The sequence below is a fragment of the Acomys minous genome (assembly GCF_964271855.1).
Source record: "Acomys minous genome assembly, chromosome: 10".
Lineage (NCBI taxonomy): Eukaryota > Metazoa > Chordata > Mammalia > Rodentia > Muridae > Acomys > Acomys minous.
The window spans coordinates 98,008,880-98,028,546 of record NC_140491.1 but is presented as its reverse complement, the minus strand read 5'-3'; the positions used below and the strand labels follow the sequence as shown (position 1 = coordinate 98,028,546).

At 37.4% G+C, this 19,667-nt stretch overlaps 1 protein-coding gene across 6 annotated transcripts in view; it reads left to right on the top strand.

Annotated features, from left to right (window-relative positions):
- The window catches only part of KCNH7 (potassium voltage-gated channel subfamily H member 7), a 448,856-nt gene that overhangs the window by 328,953 nt on the left and 100,236 nt on the right, over positions 1-19,667 (top strand). The window lies entirely within an intron of this gene.

Genomic DNA, 19,667 nt, shown 5'->3' with positions numbered 1-19,667 from the left:
CAGATTAACAAAGCTAGCTACAATGATTTTTGTTTGTTACTAGATTGAGCAAAACTGAACTAATGAGGTATTGCTTATTTCTCAGAGGTAATTACCCTGCCATTCATTATGCTTAAACGTTTATTGACTTGCCGCCGACCCTTACTTTATAAAGCATTTTTAAAGAAGTGTAGTGGGTGTGTGTATTGGAAACCTTCGAAATCTAATTGGGATTTACTTTGAACTGTGATCTCTCCATTTGCACTTAGTTCACTAACCTGAGCCATATGCAAGCTGATGGGAGGGAGAGCAGTCTGAAATGATGAAATAATAGAGTGAAGCCGTGAGTCTCACAGCAATAATACTTTATCATTTTTCACATAAACCTTGAGACCTGAATTACAATAAAGAGACACTGTCCAAAAATCTTGCCTCAAAGGATAAATGAAGATGATTTTTATTTATTACATCAAAATACCCACATAAACAGTGCCTAGCTTTTGCTTACAGGGCACTTACGATGTTAGGGATTCATGGCTCTAAAACTTGTCAAGCATGCAATTCCTCTACAAACAGTTTAGTTAGTATATTTGCCCAGGAAGTCTTTGTAGAAAGATCCCACAATAAAAAGGTAAATTTGATCCCAACCCCTATTCTATGCACTGGAACTTTTGAATTAATAAAGACTTTTTCTGAATTGTAATTACCACAGGTCATACTGTATCACTATTTGCATAAAACCTCCTACTTGTATAAGATGAGATACGTATGACAACATGATGCATTTACTATGGTTAAAAGTGACCATCCCATATTTGTTAGAGATGAGAAAATATGCTTGTCATTTGTGATAGCATCTCTAGGATGTGCTTTCATGTTTGTATGGTAATGAAGGGCACTAATGTTGATCTTTTTCCTCCATAACCAGCATAACTAAAGTCAATATTATAGCATTAAATAAAATTCTATTATTATTCATATTGTGCTGATATCATCTTGGTAGCTTTGAATTTGCCTTGAATTTTTATCTCTCTTAAAAATCCCTTAATAAGTAGTGTCTAATAGGTAGATATACAGAAATTAAGAGACTTAAGAAGAGATACTAGCAATATTATGGGCATAAATATGCAAGGAATATGAGTAGATGAAGTTGGGGGAATAGCCCAGCAAGGATGAGGAAGACCGACCAAGAGCTGTAGTGTAGAACTTCGCAAATACATTTCAAGCCATCTGTGGTCAGGCACGAATATTTGAAAAATCGATGTTTCTAAATCTTCTCATCACAAAAGAAGAACTAACTTTAGAATTTAAGATAATATCTTCATGGCATTCCTTCTTGGTCAAACAAGACAAATTAACACCTTGAGCTCCAAGCTACTACGTATGAATTTACCACAAGGAACCCAATCCTAAAACACTGAATCAGTCCACACTTCCAGAAAAGAGTGAAGCTAGTATGGATCCAAGATGGCACCTGTTTTAGGATTTTTTTTTCATCCTAGTGTAATGGAGATATATCCAGATATATACATAGTATGTGATTCTGTTAGTAAAAATGCCTGTTAGTAAAGAATTCAGAAACACAGTTTATGGAGGATGTACTTGTGCTTTAAAGCAAGACCGATCAGAGAAGAAATTAAGAGTCAAATGGAACACTGAAACTGGTTCTTGAAGGTTGTTTATCAAGCTATGTGACGTTTAATGTCAGAATCAAACAAGCTTAAGTTTAACTCTTGTCTGTTATTCTAAGACATGGAATGAAGAAGAATTGCTTGTGTGAGAATAAGGCAATGTTAAGGGCTGGAAAACTTCTCAATATTTGGTCAGGTGAGATGGTGAATGCCTTTAATCCCAGTAACAGTAGGCAGAGGCATATAGATCTCTTTGTGTTCCATGCCAGCCAGCACAACAGAGTGGGACTCTTTCTAAAAGCAAAGCAAAACAAACAAAACTCATATTTGATGTAAGATGATTGTAGTTATATATGGAAAGTGTTCCTCCTGGTGCTAAGTATATATTAAGGAATGTGTTCACTCCAATGTCTAGTCATGGTTTTATATGACTCTCCTTCCTCTCTCTACATGGGAAGGCTCCCTTTAGCCACACTCTCAGCACATCCTAGAGCAAAAGTAGAGTGGGTACCAGCAAAGGTCTGCTACAGGAAAGAAGGGAAAGCAGGGAGGTTGGGATGAAGGAACAGAGGAAAGAAATATCAAGGAAAGGGGGATGCTCATATAAGAAACACAGCAAAGACGAAGCTACTGAAGCACAAAAGTCCATTGTGGATTCCTAAATCTGGTAAAGCCAAGACTGGAAAGTTTCCCTTCTAGATAAATCTTTACTAAGCTTTTTTTTATAGGTGCGTTGGTAAAGTGCTATCAAAAACATACGCCATCAAGCATTTCACATTATTTAAGATCTGATGCCTCATCTTGTAAATCCCTGTGGCTTATATATTTAGTTCCATATTGTCATGATATTGGTTTCAACATTATAGTATTTTTACCCTTTTTTGAATTTTGATAGACTTTACTTTTTTTTTTAAGATTAATTATGGGTTGGTGGTCTGGTTCATCCTCCTGCATAAGTGCATAAGCTAGACAACTTGAACTTGATCTCCATAATCCATGATGTTGTCCCATGACCTCCATGTGTTGCTTTGGCATGTGTGTGCCATATATATATCCATATATGTGTGTGTGTGTGTGTGTTTGTGTGTGCGTGCGTGCGCCATATATACATATATAGTTATGCAATAACAGTAAATAAAATTTTAAGAATATTCTGTTTATTTATTGCAGCTTTTATGCATTTATATACCTTGACTATATCCATACCCACCCCATACCCTCTCCAATTCCAGTGGGACCTTCCCAGTGTCTCCAAGCTTCATTTACTATGATTATCATCATCATCATCATCATCATTAACCCACTGAGTCCATTTAATGCTGCCCATGTTTTCGTGGGTGTGAGGAACCCCACAGGGCCATGGGCAATCTAAAAAGTGCCTGTCCCTTCTCCAATAGCCATCAGCTACCAATTGCTCTTCAGTTCAAGCTGATCTTGATCCAAGCAGGTCACCACAGCAGCTGTGAACTCAACATCACATCCACAGGCTTCTCCTTTCTTACCATTCCTCTTCACCCTCCAGCTCTTACATTCTTTCGTACACTGTTCCACAGTGTCCCCCGAGACATTGGGGATTGGGGGTGATATAGCATCCTCATTATTTGTTCTTATCCCTTTGCATATGCATAGTCTCTTAATTAGCCTCTACTGACTGTGACTAAGGAGCATTTGGGGGGTTAGAGAGATGACTCAGCAGTTAAGAGTATGTAGTGCTCTTCCAGAGAACCTGAGTTTGGCTCATAGCACCTTACTCAGGTGACATACAACCACCTGCAACTCCAGCTCCAGGGGTTCCAGATTTTCTTCTGCCCTCCATGAGCACTGTATGTTATGTATATGCCTCCTTAATTCCCATATTTATACACATAATTAAGAAGAAAAGAAAAGCCTTTTTTTTTTTTTTTTTTTGGAAAAAGAGAAAATTCCTTGACCAGGTTAAAAGCAGCACAAGTACCTAAACACACACACACACAGAACTTTTGTAGTTAGGAAATGAGAATTCTGAGAGATGATTGTAAATATTGTTTTGATTTTCTCTCAATATGGGATGAGACTGGGACCCATAGCAAAGCTTTACAAACACATGGTTTAGGCTATGCCCAGAGAATTTCTAACTATCCCTAGTCCTAGTCCTGGAAGCTTCTAGACTCCATTCAATCTAACCTTCTGCAGTTAATGACCTTGAAAAAATCAGCTTCCAGCCTCCATCTGCTAATCTAGGCCTACAATGTTTTCAGCCTCTGAGACTTACTGCTGAATAAGTTTACCCTTTCTAGCTCTTTCTGAATTATGGCTGGCTGGTTCAACTCAACTGCTCTGGCTCAAACCTTTTCTCCAAGCTGACTGATTCAAATTGACTTCTCACCTAATTGGTCTGCTTGGAAAAACAGCCTGTCAACTCCAGGAACTGAAGTCCACAAACTCAGGTGCATTCAACTCAACTGCACTGAACTGTATTATACTCCCAAACTCTGCTGTTCTGAGCTGCTCTTAAGTAACCTCTCTCTTTCTCTGCCTTGTGAGGTTTGGCATATCCTATCTTTGACTCATTCTGTCACATATTTATTTGGTTTGTCACTTTGTCTGACCCTCATTTAGACATCATTGTTTGGGATTAAAGGTATGTACTAAATTCCAGCCAAAGGGATTAAGCGTGTGTATTCTAGACAGAGAGATTAAAGATGTTTACTAAGCGCATGTCTGTATTCCAGCAAGATCACATAGAGCTAGGTCTTTGGATTTTATCCATTGCCAGAGAAGTCATATTCCTGGATTAAAATTTCTCCCCAATTGATTAGGGAATCAGTGTGTAGCCCTCATGAAATAGTTTACAGACTATGAAATAACTTCCTGGTTCCATTCTGTCAATAATCATGCAGAGATGTTGGTGCCTTCATCAGGCACCGAATTTGCCAGTGACATGATCCTGGACTTCTCAGCCTTCAGCATTAAAAAAATAAAATAGAATAAATTTATATTGATTATATGCTATCCAATTATCAGTATTTTGTATAATAGCTGTCCGAACATTTCAAATGCTTATTATTTAATGCATTTGAGTACCACATCTTCCCAAATATGTTGGAGTACCCACTTCTTCCTCTACAACTTTCCCCAATACAAGATCAGGCATGAGTTTCTAAAGGAGTTAGGAGGTTAACATTGGAGCCTGCTTATAAAGGACTATGTTTTGTAATATAAACTTCTAGTGGATGCAAAGAAGTCCTGGAAGCAACAAGGACTCAGAGTGGCAATGGCCCTGATCTGGAGCAGTTGTACATTGACAGATAATAACAAATTTGTATTGTCTGCATGTCAAAGTAAAGAAGCCAATGATCAAATACAAATAAATTACCTGCCAATATAAAGTCTAATATTCCATTAAAGTACTCTAAGATCATCCTATGTCTCTAAGAGCATCCTGGTGTTTGGGAAGTTTCATAACCATAACTTTGAAAAACACATATTCATTTGATACAGTATATTTTGTCCTCTTATCACTAAAATTAACTTGATAATATCTAAAACTTTATTTTCTTAGTTAATCTTGGGGACAGTCTGTGTCAAGAGATTATCAACATATATGTTTGGGGTAATTGGCCTTTTTGCCAAGTCTTATATATTAATGGAATTGCATAAGGTGCTTTCTTCAGAGATGCCAAGCATTTGTTCACTAGTAACTCAGCAGTGGGTTTTAGACTTTCTTTAGCATACCAACAATAGAGCCAGGCATCACCAGAATGAGGCATAAATGAAAACAACCAATATCTTCTCTTCCTGTTTTGTCTTCCAGTCTCTTGTACACATTGAATTAGAATTAACTGGCTAGATTTTTTTCTTTCCAGATGGGTTTTTCTGCAGGAGAGAGCCTATTGTTGGTGACTCAATTATCTATTCTTCCATACAGCTATTTACTCATTCAACAAGAATTTACTGAGACATATACAGTGTAACATCCTGGAAATTAGACTTATAGGAAGTATCTTTACCTTGGAGAAATGAGGGAAGCAGAGAAGTAGATTACATAGGGATTATAAGGCAGCTTTCAGGCACAGACAAGATAAGAGAGTTCTAGGAAAGGAAATCTTCCCAGTGTTGATAATTAAGTAATGTGGCCTGTTTGCCTAGTTATGAAGCTTGAAAAGTTTCTCATGTTTTGGAATATGAATCTAGATTTTGAAACCTGTAAGGAGGAAACTAAAAATGGCAATTGATTTCTAGTGTCGCTAGGGCTTAGCATAACGTATGACACAGCTGAGAGTGAAGGCGCAGAATATACTCGTCCTGTCTCTTGGCCAAGATTTCTTCTTCTTGATTTTGCTCATACCTAAGGAAAACAAGTTCTTTAGACTCCCATGCTTCTCTTAATGCTCACATGTGGTAAATGCCTTCTATCTTCCAGAGTCCATATAATTCCCTATAAGAAGGATCTGGATAAGCCCATGAGGGTGTTGTGATCATCCTTGTAATAGAAACATATTTCTTTGATGAAAACAAACCAAGTGAAGTCAAAGGGACTCAGATTAAGGAGAACCAAATAGCAGTGGTTCCTTACAAGTATGAAGACAAGCATTCAAATTAACAGTAGCCCTGATACTGAACTGGATATAAAATAGGAATATGTTAAATGCTGCCCAAATTCCAGAACACAGAAATTTAAAACCCAGAATCAATGGTATCATGCTAAAACATGCAGTAGAATTCTACAAAGGAATAATGCTTGGTATGACAACAAAAGGTATTATGAACTAGCTGCAGAACCACTATATAAAATAATACCACTGACAAGAGCAAATGTGATAAATGCTGTAATATCACTCTCAGAAACAAAAGGAAGTCTCCACTCCCCTTCAACTAACTATTGGTCAAATTATCTGCTGTTTATAAAGAACTTTGATGAGTTCAGTGAAGATCCCCATAGATGTTTTCAGAAAATAAGATATAAGATTCTGCCTAAATAAATGAGGACATGGTCATCTACAAAACAGATGAAATCTTATTACAAGATTTTTCTTCTAGATGTGCTGAGAAAAAATTTTCAAGAAAATTAGACATAAGTAATCACAAAAAAAATTTAGGTCTCAATAAAGAAATTTATACGTGTTTAAAAGTCCATACAATTTCCAGGCATAGGCCTTCAATCCCAGCACTGGGGAGGCAAAGGCAGGCAGATCTTTGTGAGTTACAGACCATCCTGGTATATATAGAAAGTTACAGGGCAGCCAGTGGATCTCTGTGAATTTAAGGCTAGCCTGATCTACAGAGTGATTCCAGGACAACCACAGCTATATAGAAAGACCCCCATCTCAAAATAAAACAATACAAAGACAACAACAACAGAAAATCTTTATAATCTTCAAATAATGCATGTATATTTTAAGCCAAAATAAATTTTAATATATTTTATTAATTTATTCATATTACATCTCAATTGTTATCCCATCTCTTCTACCCTCCCATTTTTCCCTCCCTCCCATTTTCTCCTTACTCCCCTCCCCTATGACTGTGAATAAAGGGGACCTCCTCACCCTGTATATGCTTATAGGGTATCAAGTCTCTTCTTCTTGGTAGCCTGCTATTCTTCCTCTGAGTGCCGCCAGGCCTCCCCATCCAGAGGACGTGGTCAAATATGGTCCACCAGAGTTCATGTGAAATTTAGTCCCCACTCTCCACTCAACGGTGGAGAATGTCCTTCCATTGGCTAGATCTGGGTAGGGGTTCGAAGTTTATTGCAGGTATTGTCCTTGGCTGGTGCCATAGTTTGAGCAGGACCCCTGGGCCCAGATCTGCCCATCATAATGTTCTACTTGTAGGTTTCTAGGACCCTCTGAATCCTTCTATTTCCCCATTCTCCCTTGCTTCTCTCACCTAGAGTCCCAATAGGAAGTCTTCCCCTCTGTCCCACTTTCCTGGTAAGTGAAGACTTTCATGGGACATATCCCTTGGCCTAGTGTCCAGATTTAAGTGAGTATACACCATTTGACTCTTTCTGCTTCTGGGTTAATTCACTCATTATGATCATTTCTAGTTCAATCCATTTGTCCACAAATTTTGGGGATTCCTTGTTTTTAATAGCTGAGTAGTAAGTATTCCATAGTGTAAATGTACCAGAGTTTCGTTATCCATTCTTCTACTGAGGGACACTAAGGCTGTTTCCAGGCTCTGGCTATTATGAATAAAGCTGCTATGAACATGGTAGAGCAAATGTTCTTGTTGTGTGCTGGAGCATCTTCTGGGTATATTCCAAGGAGTGGAATAGCTGGGTCTTGAGGAAACCCTATTCCCAGTTTTCTGAGATTGTACCGGATAGATTTCCAAAGTGGTTGTACTAGTTTGCTTTCCCACCAGCAATGAAGGAGTGTTCCTTTCTCTCCACATCCTCGCCAGCATGTGGTGTCACTTGAGTTTTTGATCTTAGCCATTCTGATGGGTGTAAGATGGAATCTCAGAGTTGTTTTGATCTGCATTTCCCTGATGATTAAGAAGGTTGAGTGTTTCTTTAAGTGTTTCTTAGCCATTCGATAGTCCTCTGTTGAGAATTCTCTGTTCTGAGTACCATTTCTCAATTGGGTTATTTGGTTTGGTGATGTTTAATTTCTTGAGTTCTTTATATATTTTGGATATTAGACCTTTGTCAGACATAGGGTTGGTGAAGATCTTTTCTCAGTCTGTAGGTGGTTGTTTTGTTCTGTTGACAGGGTCTCCTGCCTTACAAAAACTTCTCAGCCTCATGAGGTCCCATTTACTAATTGTTGACCTTAATGCCTAGGCAGTTAGTGTTCTGTTCAGGAAGTTGTCTCCTGTGCCAATATGTTCCAAGCTCTTCCCCACTTTTTCTTCTAACCAATTTAGTGTCTCTGGTTTATGTTGAGGTCTTTGATCCACTTGGACTTGAGTTTTGTGCATGGTGACAAATATGGATCCAATTGCATTTTTTTTTTACATGTAGACATCCAGTTAGACTAGCACGATTTGTTGAAGATGCTATCCTTTTTCCATTGAATAGATTTGGCTTCTTTGTCAAAAATCAAGTGACCATATGTGTGTGGATTCATTTCTGGGTCTTCTATTCAATACCACTGATCAACCAGCCTATTGCTATGCCAGTACCATGCTGTTTTAATTACTGTCGCTTTATAGTACAGCTTGACATCAGTTATGGAGATTCCTTCAGAGGATCTTTTATTGTACAAGATTGCTTTAGCTATTCTGGGTTTTTTGTTTTTCCATATGAAGTTGATAATTGAACTTTCAATGTCCTCAAAACTTTGTGTAGGTCCAAAATATATTTCCAATGTTTAGCACTCACTATAAGTGTTATTCGCTTGAAAATAGAGTTATAGTAAACTTAATAAGAGCTGACAGTGATCAACAGCTGTTCAAGAGACACATAAATTTTTATGGCTTACCAAGTTAAGTCTGCATTATAACTAGATGGCAGTATTGTTGTACCCATATTATAAGCAAGATGAAACAAATTGTGTGGACACATAGTAAAAGGTGTCCCTTTCCACCCAAAGTCACCTAACTCCAAAACTGAAGGCCTTGGGTCATAAGCTACACTCCACTGTAGGCACTACTTCTAAACTCTATTTTATTTAGGGTTCCTTAGGCCTCTACCTCCTTTCAAACACCTCAACTCTAGATGGGGGAGAAAGAAGGTTAGAAGGGAAAGGGGATGCAGACCTCCTTAGACTTAGTTCTGGCTGGTTAGGGTCATTGGGTTCTTTGGGAAAATACCAATCTCTGTTGTTAGTATATCTAGCAGTCCAGCAATGGTAAACACATAAGGACAACCAAGCAGTCTTCTTCCTCCTCTGTCCATCTCCTGAAAGCCTTCCACTTCTCTCTCTGGGCACTCATATTTATACCCTCTCCCAGTTCTCAGAATTAAATTATTTCCAGCTGGCAAAAGCCAAAGCCCCTCGCTGAGCTGCATGAGGCAATTATCAGCTGTGGATAAACTAAGGCAGTCCCACATTTCACACTTGGGATTAAAACAAAAAACATAGCTACACAACATAACTGAGTTGTTAAAGAAAGCAAAATTTCCACCATACTCTATTATTCTACTAACTATCCATTTGGATGCTGAACTGCTCAGAAGTCATCTCAGCAATTCGATAGGCTTGAATCGTGTCCTTATATTTGGTTGAGTATCATACTCAGAACAACTTTAAGTACTCAGAGAAGTAAGGTGGCAGAAACAGGAAGAGATCAGTGGATGTTTTCTCTTAGTCTTTAGCACATCTTGACAAAGGAGCTTCATTTCCATCATCACTTGTTGAAGTTCATGTCTGTCTGTTTATGCTAAGATTACCTGAGAACTGTGGAGAATGGGCTTCAGTTTGTGTGCTATAGTTACCAGAAAAGGGAAGTGACAGGGATGTTATTGACACAAATAAAAACTCAAGGATGATAACATTTTACTTTTTATTGAAATTTACACAATGCAAATTTATTCATGATATTTTCATTGTCAATCAGTATCTTCACAGCAACTATTTATAGGCTAGTACTTGTAATGGAAGAATGTTAACATTAATTAACATCAATTTTATATTGCTGGACAACATTTAAAATTATCATCTTGTGATTAGCCATCATAATTTCTTAACACAGTTGGCATATTCCCTTAAAACAGGTAAATACTAAACTTTCATCAATGATAGTTTTTTGTATCATACAGTCAAAACTACAAAAAACTACAAAATGATTACGTACTTAACATTATTTTCAATAGTGCTGCTAAAATTACACTTAAGTAAAGAGTCTAATTTCCAACACTATTTAACAAATGATTCTTCAGTTTTGAAGTTATGAAAGAATCACAATACTTCTGTCTCATGATTAATGTGTTTTTATAACTGCATTTCATATCAAAACTTATGTAAATATCATGTAAGCTTAAATAGAACTGAACAGATCATCTTGAGCTGCCAGAAATAGCAAATAAACAAAAAAATTACAAATTAAATTTGAAATGCAACACAGGAGGAAAAATTGCTTCTGAATACTGCCAATTGATATGACATTTGTTTTGCATCCATTATCTTTCTGTTATTTATAGAATACCATCAACTTCGGCTAAGCAAAACAGAAATCCCCATCCAATGTCTTTCACATATTCTGGGCATGGTTTATAGAGTACTTGTATAAATGCAGATTGAAATGAAAATATATCTGGACTTTACGAGAAAGCAAAAGGCACACTGGGCAGAGATTCTGCAGCTGTGAGTACTTACTGAGTGTAGCTGGTGTTAGGTGCTATTGCTGCTACAAAAATAAAAGCAATGCTTTGCTTTTGCCACTGAGTTAATTCAAAGCTGTGAGATGAAAGAAAAAAGGTTATTTTTTCAAGCTTTTCTCCATAAAGTCAATATATTCTACAGTCTTTATAATGATGAGGATTACAACAAAAACTACATGTTTTATTAGCAATTGTCTTCTGTAAGCAAATAATTACTATACTATGTATACATTAGATATAAATGAGGCTATTATTTGAAAAACAAGTATGAAAAAAATTTAAAGCAACAAATTCATTTGTCTATTTTTATACATAAGCCTAATAGCACTTACTAATATATATAATAAAAAACTTTAAAGCAACAAATTAATTTTGTCAATTTTTATTAGATATAAATATATGCCTACTATCACTTACTAATATATATTCTATCTCCATTTTAACAAAGGTACTTTATCTCAATAATCATACTTATGCACAGTTTTGATGATAAAGGGACCATTGAATAGCAGTCACAGCTTTTGGTGAGGCAGTCATGCATATCTGATTTTTTTAAACCCACCTGTTTGATTTTGTGTATTCACAAACTTGAAAAGAAAAAAAAAGAATGTCATCTCTTTTAGAAGCTGGGTCAGCCAAAAGAATCTGGATATATATGAGTGGTCAGGAGAGACAGGTAAAAATAATTTAGTTTAGGGTTCATAGCACTAGCCTGGTTGCCATGGCAACTGAGGCAAAGAAGAATTAGGATCTGCTGCCAAGATGTTCAGTTCTCCTTCCATCCTCTTCCACCCTCCAGTTAGCCTGAGCTTTGAGATAAAAGTCAGACCGTGGAACAGAAAGGAAGTGCAAAGGCAAAGTTCTCTGCTCAGTTGCCCTTGTAACCTAGGGGTTTTGACAAGAACAGTTCAAAGAGAATTACCTAATGCAAGCAGGAGAACAGGAAGTGCAGTTGGTTTCTCATGTTTCATGAGGATTAAGCTAAAAATTATCAGGTATGAAACACCATACATGGTGTTTGCACACACAGAGTCTAAGTCCTTGAATTGTGTTAAGTGGCTATGGACTATTCCTTGAGTTAAGATGTGAGTATAATCACAGAAATATGTCTAAATCTAAATGGAGGAGAACAAAATAAAGTAGGAAGCCTTGTTTTTGATCTTGATATTAATACGTTTTCCCTCTGGTTCTATTTCTTTCTATTATGAATACCTCATTTCGAGGGGGAAACTGAATGGTGAGACCACAAAAACCTCCATAGTTTAAAATTCACAGAAGTTTTATTTGTGTCTTACCCAGAATTCCCTGACATTTCTGTGTCAATGAAATCATATGGGATACTTCTCTCTCTCTCTCTCTCTCTCTCTCTCTCTCTCTCTCTCTCTCTCTCTCTCTGTCTCTGTCTCTCTCTCTCAATCTCTCTCTGTCTCTGTCTCTGTCTCTGTCTCTGTCTCTGTGTCTGTGTGTGTGTGTGTCTCCTCCTCCTCCACCTCTCCGTCCTCTCCCCTCCTCTCCATCCTCTCCCCTTCTCTGCTCTCCTCTCCCTCCATTACAGTTATTTAATGGTAATGGCATCCTGAACATTGTTAATTCTAAACAATCTTTATCTTCTTTGTAACATCCGCTTCCATATTATTAAAACAAGACAAACTTGGGAAACTCAGAAAAAGACCAACCTTTAATCCTGCAGTTGAGGCTGAAAAGAGCATCTGGAATAGTCTTACACTTTGTATGTCTTTATTTGTTTTGAACGGTTGCATCTCTTCACACGGTTTCTATGGAAGAATACAAGCCACGCAATCATGTGATGTTCTTCTTATAACATCTTTGAATAAAGATAAAAATGTACATCTTTTCTGATTTCAGAAATGTACATAGGCTCGTTTGATTTCTAGAGGTAGCTTCTAGACCACCGGCCCCTCTAAGAAGCATTCCCCACTAGGGATGGTTTGCCTATGCCTGTTCTCTAAAATGTCTTCCCCAAGATAGCAATCTCATATTCTCCTCATTGATGAAGAACATTCCTTTTCTGTTTTAAATATTCCTCTTACAAGAACATGTGTGCTTGTTAAAACCTACTTCTTTAGAATCTGTTAAGTAGAAAGAGAAAGAAATATGTGATACAGAGTAATGATAAAGGAACCAGAGTGTAAACCTCTTTATGGGAGGACCATGGTGAAAGCTGACATGCTGACTTCAGAGGCCAGAAAGATAAGCCCTTCCTTCTCTGTCCACTTCAATGATTAGGGTTGGTGGCAGCGGTACTAAAAGTGTTGCTTGAATAGTCCTGGGAGAGATGGACAGACTGTGGTATGAGTTATTTTCTACTACAGTTTGCGTCCTCTCCTCTTTTGTTGGTCATCCATTTATTTTCCAATGTGGCAAAAGGATAAAAGGCAAAATAGCTTTTGCCCGCATCTAGTCCTTTGTGTCCATGGATTTTGTTTCATTTGAAGTACAGTCCACATGACAAATCCACATACATCAGTAGCAAGCCCTTAATTTTTAGCACATAGCACTAAAACTGAGTCATATTGAGTGAACAGAATCCAAAGCAGAATTAAACTGAATGCAATAGAAAACACCGGTGCACCTTCTTTGACTCCCAGATGTCAACTGAAGCAGACTGCTTTAGAGAGGTACCCTGTCATTTGTAAGTTGTGCCTAGAGCTATCACCATTTTTCATGAATAGTCCTTTAAAAATCCATTCTCCCCTCCTCTATTTCCCAACCCTCCCCCTTTCCTCTCTCCCTCTCATCAGATATTACTAACTCTCTTTGCCCCTGTTTCTGTTAACAAGGTGGAACGAATGCCTCTTCATAGATGCTGTGCTGCTTTTAGTTTTAGTAAATTGGCAAAGTGGATGAGAGAATTCAGTACAAAGTCAGCTGGATGTAAGGCAGGAGTATAGGTTCACTGCCAAAACGTGAGTATGACTTCTTGCTGGTCAACTCAACCCATTACTTGAAAGTGGTTGACAACTAATGATGCTCTCTACTTGTCAATTACAGCTTTGTATCTAATGTATGTTCTGTAACATGACTTTTTAATTATTAGTTTTATTTGTCATATATTCTCATTCTAATCAACAGTTATGGAGACAGGAATAAGTCTTCAACCAAGTAGTATGGAAAAGAAGAAGTCAATATTACAATTTATATTTGGTTATCTACAATGAATACAAATATAAATAGGCTACTGATGGTGTTCATAATATCCAGAGTGTCTTCCTAAAACCGAATGTGCATTAGAAGCAAAAGTGCTCCCTAGGATCACTTCGGAAGAGAGGAAGAAAGTCACAAATGGACTGGATGCCATCCCTCCTTGGAGGTCCTTTTCCATTTGAAACCCAAACAGCTTTCTGTTTAAGTTCAAGGAAAGAAGCCATGAAGCAGATTTCTCAGCTTCTTTCTCCTTTCCCATTTACTGATCTTCTCTGTCACATCTCACTGCCAAGTAGAGAATCACTCCACACCGTATAAATAAATTAGAGTTTAATATACACATCTGTTTCTCACCCACTAGAAATATTAACTTAGCTGATTGAAGGAAATACAAAATTCAAGAATGAAATTTTGAGATCACAGATAACAAGTTGTCATTCACGCTATAACATTCTACTTTCATTTCTTTAGCTTATGGAAACTTAATTCCTTATTAATTAAGATCCCATCTCCATCCTCAGCCCCCGAGAATAAATCCAGAACACAACTATTGGCACATAACACTTCCAAGAATTTTCAGTTACAACAGGTGAAAATCAACTTGCTAATAGCTGGGATGTAATTATATTCAGTTGGCACTTAGCATTCAGAATATGTCCCTGAAAACACCCAGCACAGATGTTAAAATTTGTATTGAAAACTGTTCTAAACATATGTCTATTCGTATAGGAAGGAAAGACTCTAGATTAATCTGTAAAGTTTAGGAGAACCAACTTTTGAAACAATTTAATATCCCAGGGTTTCAGTAGCCGTAGGAAATGTCACACATCAATAATATCATTCTCTTCTCTTGCTCTGGTTTAATGCTTAGCTGAGTGACCTGGTGCACCTTGAATCTAGCTCAACCAGTAAACTTAATGTGTCTGCTTCCAAATACTAGCATTGTTTAGAGCCCTTATTCCCAACACAACTCTTCTTTAGTAGGTTAACGCCTTTGTTTAACTTTATTTAAACTTTGTGTAACTGTTACCCACTTGAACACACTTTAATGTATCACATAGACTCAACTGTCCTTGTCTTCCTGGAAAACAACCAAACATACACACATTCTGAAGAGAATCTCATCTATCTCGCCTCCAAGTATTTTTACATGACCCAGGCTGTATGTCTCTTTTGCATGTCACTGTACTCTGGCTCCTCATAAGTAAACATATGGGGTAGGAGAACAATATCCTTTGAGTCTCCTTTGCCCTTTGTCTTCCTTTTCCATCAAACCCATCTGATTTCTGAGGTCTAGATCCAAGTACGTTTGGTACATTTCACAGTTTGTACCAAATATCCAGTTTCTAAGTCCCAAAGACAATTTGTTTTTGTGTGCCAGGAAAACTTACGTCTGTGCTACTTGTGTCTGTTTGTCAATGGCTAAATGACAATGGTGGGAAATAAACAGGTAAATACACAGATGTAATGAAATTGGGCAATTTACCTGTTATGTTATATGCTAGCTGAGTTATTTTCATTTCCTTATCTGTACTTTGAAAGATAAGATCATTTTAGACTGGACAACCAATTGGTGTGCTCTTCTCTGGGTAAGACCACCACTCCTGTACCCAGGTTTCCTTGACTATCTTTAGCTTTATGTGTAGGGTTGAGGCCTTGTGGAAAACTCAAACAACTCAGCATAGTATTCATTTATCAGTGAATAATTAAATTAACTATAGTGTTATAGTACATAGTATGTTCTTGATAATCACAAGGAAATATAAAAGTGAAGTGATAAAATCATGTTCCCATTCATATAATCTTTACTGAGTTTCTACTAAATTGTAAGTAGATTCAATTAAAAGTCATGCAGGTTAGTTCTAATTATTCCTTTATTGATTCTGTTTTTACCTTCTCTTCCTCTTCTTCCTCCTCCTCCTTCTTCTGCCCAATAAGAACAGCCATAAAATTACAGCAGATAGTGTTCTTTATAAGCATCTTAGATTAGATAAATATAACCAGAGGTGAATTATAGGTTAAGCCTCTGGTTCTTTTTGTTGTTACACGCAGTATGATACAAGACTGACAATGCTCTCCATTCATTGTTCATTCCATCTTTTCGTATATCCACAAAGCTATGTATAAAATCTTCCCCCCTATAGATGCTCAATAAATCATTAGTTTTAGTTCCTTTAGCAAAATGGGTTACAGCTCTCTATAGAGTGTCTCCTAAGAACAGGATGTTTCACTGTAAATGCTGGTTACAGTGCTGTGACAAACCACTGCCATCTAGTTGACTAGACTACAATAGAAAGAGTAATAGAACATAGGTCCAAGTAAGAGAAAAAAGGCAATTCCTTGACAGAGTAGACTCTTGTGAACAGACAGAACTCTATAGTCTAGCGTGCCAAAGGAAGTGGCATTCACAGTGAACTATTAAAAGAGAAAAACAGTGCAAGATACTAGCACAATGTGGGCCTCAGTGGGGAGAAGTCAAAACAGATAATAGTGCAGAGATTTTTCAGAATGAGGGATTGGGAGGTTACTGTGGGAAAGGGTAGCAAAAGATGGCTACTTTTTGGACCACGTTTCCATTTCTAGCCTCCTGTTTTCTTCCCAGGTACCCTTAGCAACTCCTTTCTCTGCCAAGTAACATATTCTTCCATGTTGGTTTTCCTCCCTAAAGTATTCCATCCTTGTAAGGATGGCCTCCTGTTAGGTTATGTAAATATTTTAAAGTAATATAAGAAAATGTAAGTGTACTTTGTTTTTCTCTGTATTTCGTGCTTTGAGAACTTCATACTATTTGATCATGTTCAGCCCCCAGTTTTTCTGAGATCCATTCCCTACCCACCCAACTTTGGGTACTCATTTATGTGTGTGTCTGTTTTTTGATTTTAAGCCCATTCAGTTCCCATGCACCTTCCCCCATTTAGCACCTGTCACTTGCCAATAGCTCCTTACCTGGGGATGGGACCTCATGCTCACCTCCCCTGTCCATGCTGGGATGCTGTCTTCCCAGTGTAATAAAAGGCCCATGTTTTCCTGTGGCTTCTAATTTGCTTGAAGTATTTCATATAAAAACCTGCATGAAAAATAGCATTTTATTCTCGGTGGGATGTATTTGCATCTAGTAGGAGAAACTCATTAGCAGAAATGAAGATTTGTATTCAAGGAAACATGGGAGGGGAGGAAGATTGCAAGTGAAAGGAAAGATTCAGTTTACAAAAAAAAATAGTGTTTTATTTTTATTGGCATGCTCTCAGGTTGTCTGTCTCTCCAGCTCTTTTGGGTACATTCACCACCACTGCCATATTGTCATTTCTTTACATTTATCACGGAAGTAAATTGATCTTCTCAGAAACAATATGAGTATTACTCAAAATTCAAAGCGCATTTATGAATTTGTTGGGCTCCCTCTATTTATTGAATATTGAACCATTTACAATGTGGTAACTGTTCAGAAAACTAAGAAACTATGTATATAGCATAGGTATCTGTTTAAATAAGAGTATTTCAATATGCCTTGGGTTTGAAAATCAGAATCTCTATTTTAAGTAAAGTGAACTCAGTTTTTACCACCTAATTTTGGGCTGCCTTCAACTACAGATTTTCTTTTCTTTCCTGATGCCTTGAAATAGCTTCATTAAAACCTTGGGAAATGCTGGAATCCTTTGCAAGATGATTCTCCAGAGAGTAGCAGGTTACATGTTCAAAACCTTCCAACACAATCCTGAATGCCATTGTCGTGAAGTAGAAATTAAAATAAATTCCTCATCTTACCTGGAAGACCTGTCTGGACTTGCTTTTGTTCTTTAAAAAAGTCACTTTGAGAGATGTGTCAAAGAAAAACGTCGGAAGGGGAAGGTCACTCATAGAAATTCTTGACTAGTGCTCATTAAAAGCATACTCAGGTGAATAAAGAAGTCACTTGTCTCTAGCTCTTGACATTCAGTCACACTCTCCAGTGATGCAATTATCATCATAACACACACACACACACACACACACACACACACACACACACACACAAAGTAAACATACATTTCTTTTTCTTTTTTTTCTTTTTTGCTGGTTAAATTTTTGACAACTTGATACATACTAGGGTCATCTGGAAGGAGATAACATCAATAGAGAAAATCCCTCCATCATACTGGCTTGTAGGAAAGTATGTGAGATATTTTCTTGATTAAAAGTGATGTGGGAGGGCACAGCCTACTCAGGGTAGTGGTATCCCTTGGGCAGTGGTTTTAGGTGATACACAAAAAAAGTACAGAATGAGTGAGCTGTAGAGGAACAAGGCTGTAACCAGCACTCCTCAACAGTCTCTTGCTGTAGTTCCTGCCTCCAGGTTCCTGCCTTGATTTACTACCCTGGTTTCAAGGTAAAACAAACCCTTTTGCTCCTCAAGTCTCTTTTGTCCCTGGCTTTTATCAAAATGATAAGCAGCAAAATAGGACAAATTCTCACTTATAAAAGTTGAAAAGGAGCAACGTTATTCAAATCATGTTTGAGTTATGAAAGTTAATTATTCTCTGGCTTGGATCCTTAGTATGTTTTAGATATTGAACCCTTACTCTCATCAGTAAATGAATATGCTTACATGAAGCCCATAAGAGGATGTAATGGTTATAAACCTTCCTCCTCTACAGAAATGCAAACTCTGATATTCCAACAGCAGGAACTAAAGCTGACTACTATGAGTGGGAATTGCTTAGCTAATAAATAATGGCATCGCTTGTTTTGAAAGATAATGTTAATTCAAATTATCAACAGGCATACTTTATGAATTCAAGATCTCAAATGTATATTTCTATAATGTAAAAGAGCTATTCTGGGGCTTCATTCTCCTATTCCCATCAGAGGGCTCTATTCTTTCATGAAAAGCATTTTCCCATAATTGAATCATTGCACATATAGAACCTCAGAATGCACTTCCTCTTTCTCTACCCTCGTGATTTCTGTGACCAGATCTGAGGCTTTTAATGTAAAAGTGCCCCCCCCCATGTGTTTCATTTGTATCAGTTCTACTTCCATTTCAAATGTACCAGGAAAGCCCTGGGAGCAACAATGACTAACGACCTGATCTAGAGTGTAAAGTGCTTTCTAAACTGTGATACCTTCCAGAGCACAAAAGACATGCTGAAGTAGGTCAGGGACTTAAACTGCCCAAGGGCCCAGCTCATGCCGGTGGCAGGAAGAGGGTTGGAAATTAAATGAACACCAAACACTTCGACGGATCATAACTCAGTGGCTTAATACTGCCTAAGAACGTAAGAAAATACAACCATAAAGCCTTAGCACTCCACACATTCAGACTTTTGTTATTTGGGACTGGTATTAATACAGATGGTGACTTGGTCTGAAAACATTCTGTGCATTCTATGAAGTGGTTGATACTGAAATAGGGAGAGAGGTCCTTCAGGACAGTTGAGGCTAGCCTCAAGCAAGCTTTAACTTGGGAGTTAGGGTGCAGGATATCCATGGTCATGGGAAACTTACAGAGTCAGTGTCTCTGTGTCATTGTCTTGTGTTTTCAAAGAATGTCAATGATTGGCCCCAGGAGGTAGAAAGGAGAAAGAAGTTTTATTATAGGACTATCGCTGGGAATTATATATATATATATATATATATATATATATATATATATATATATATAT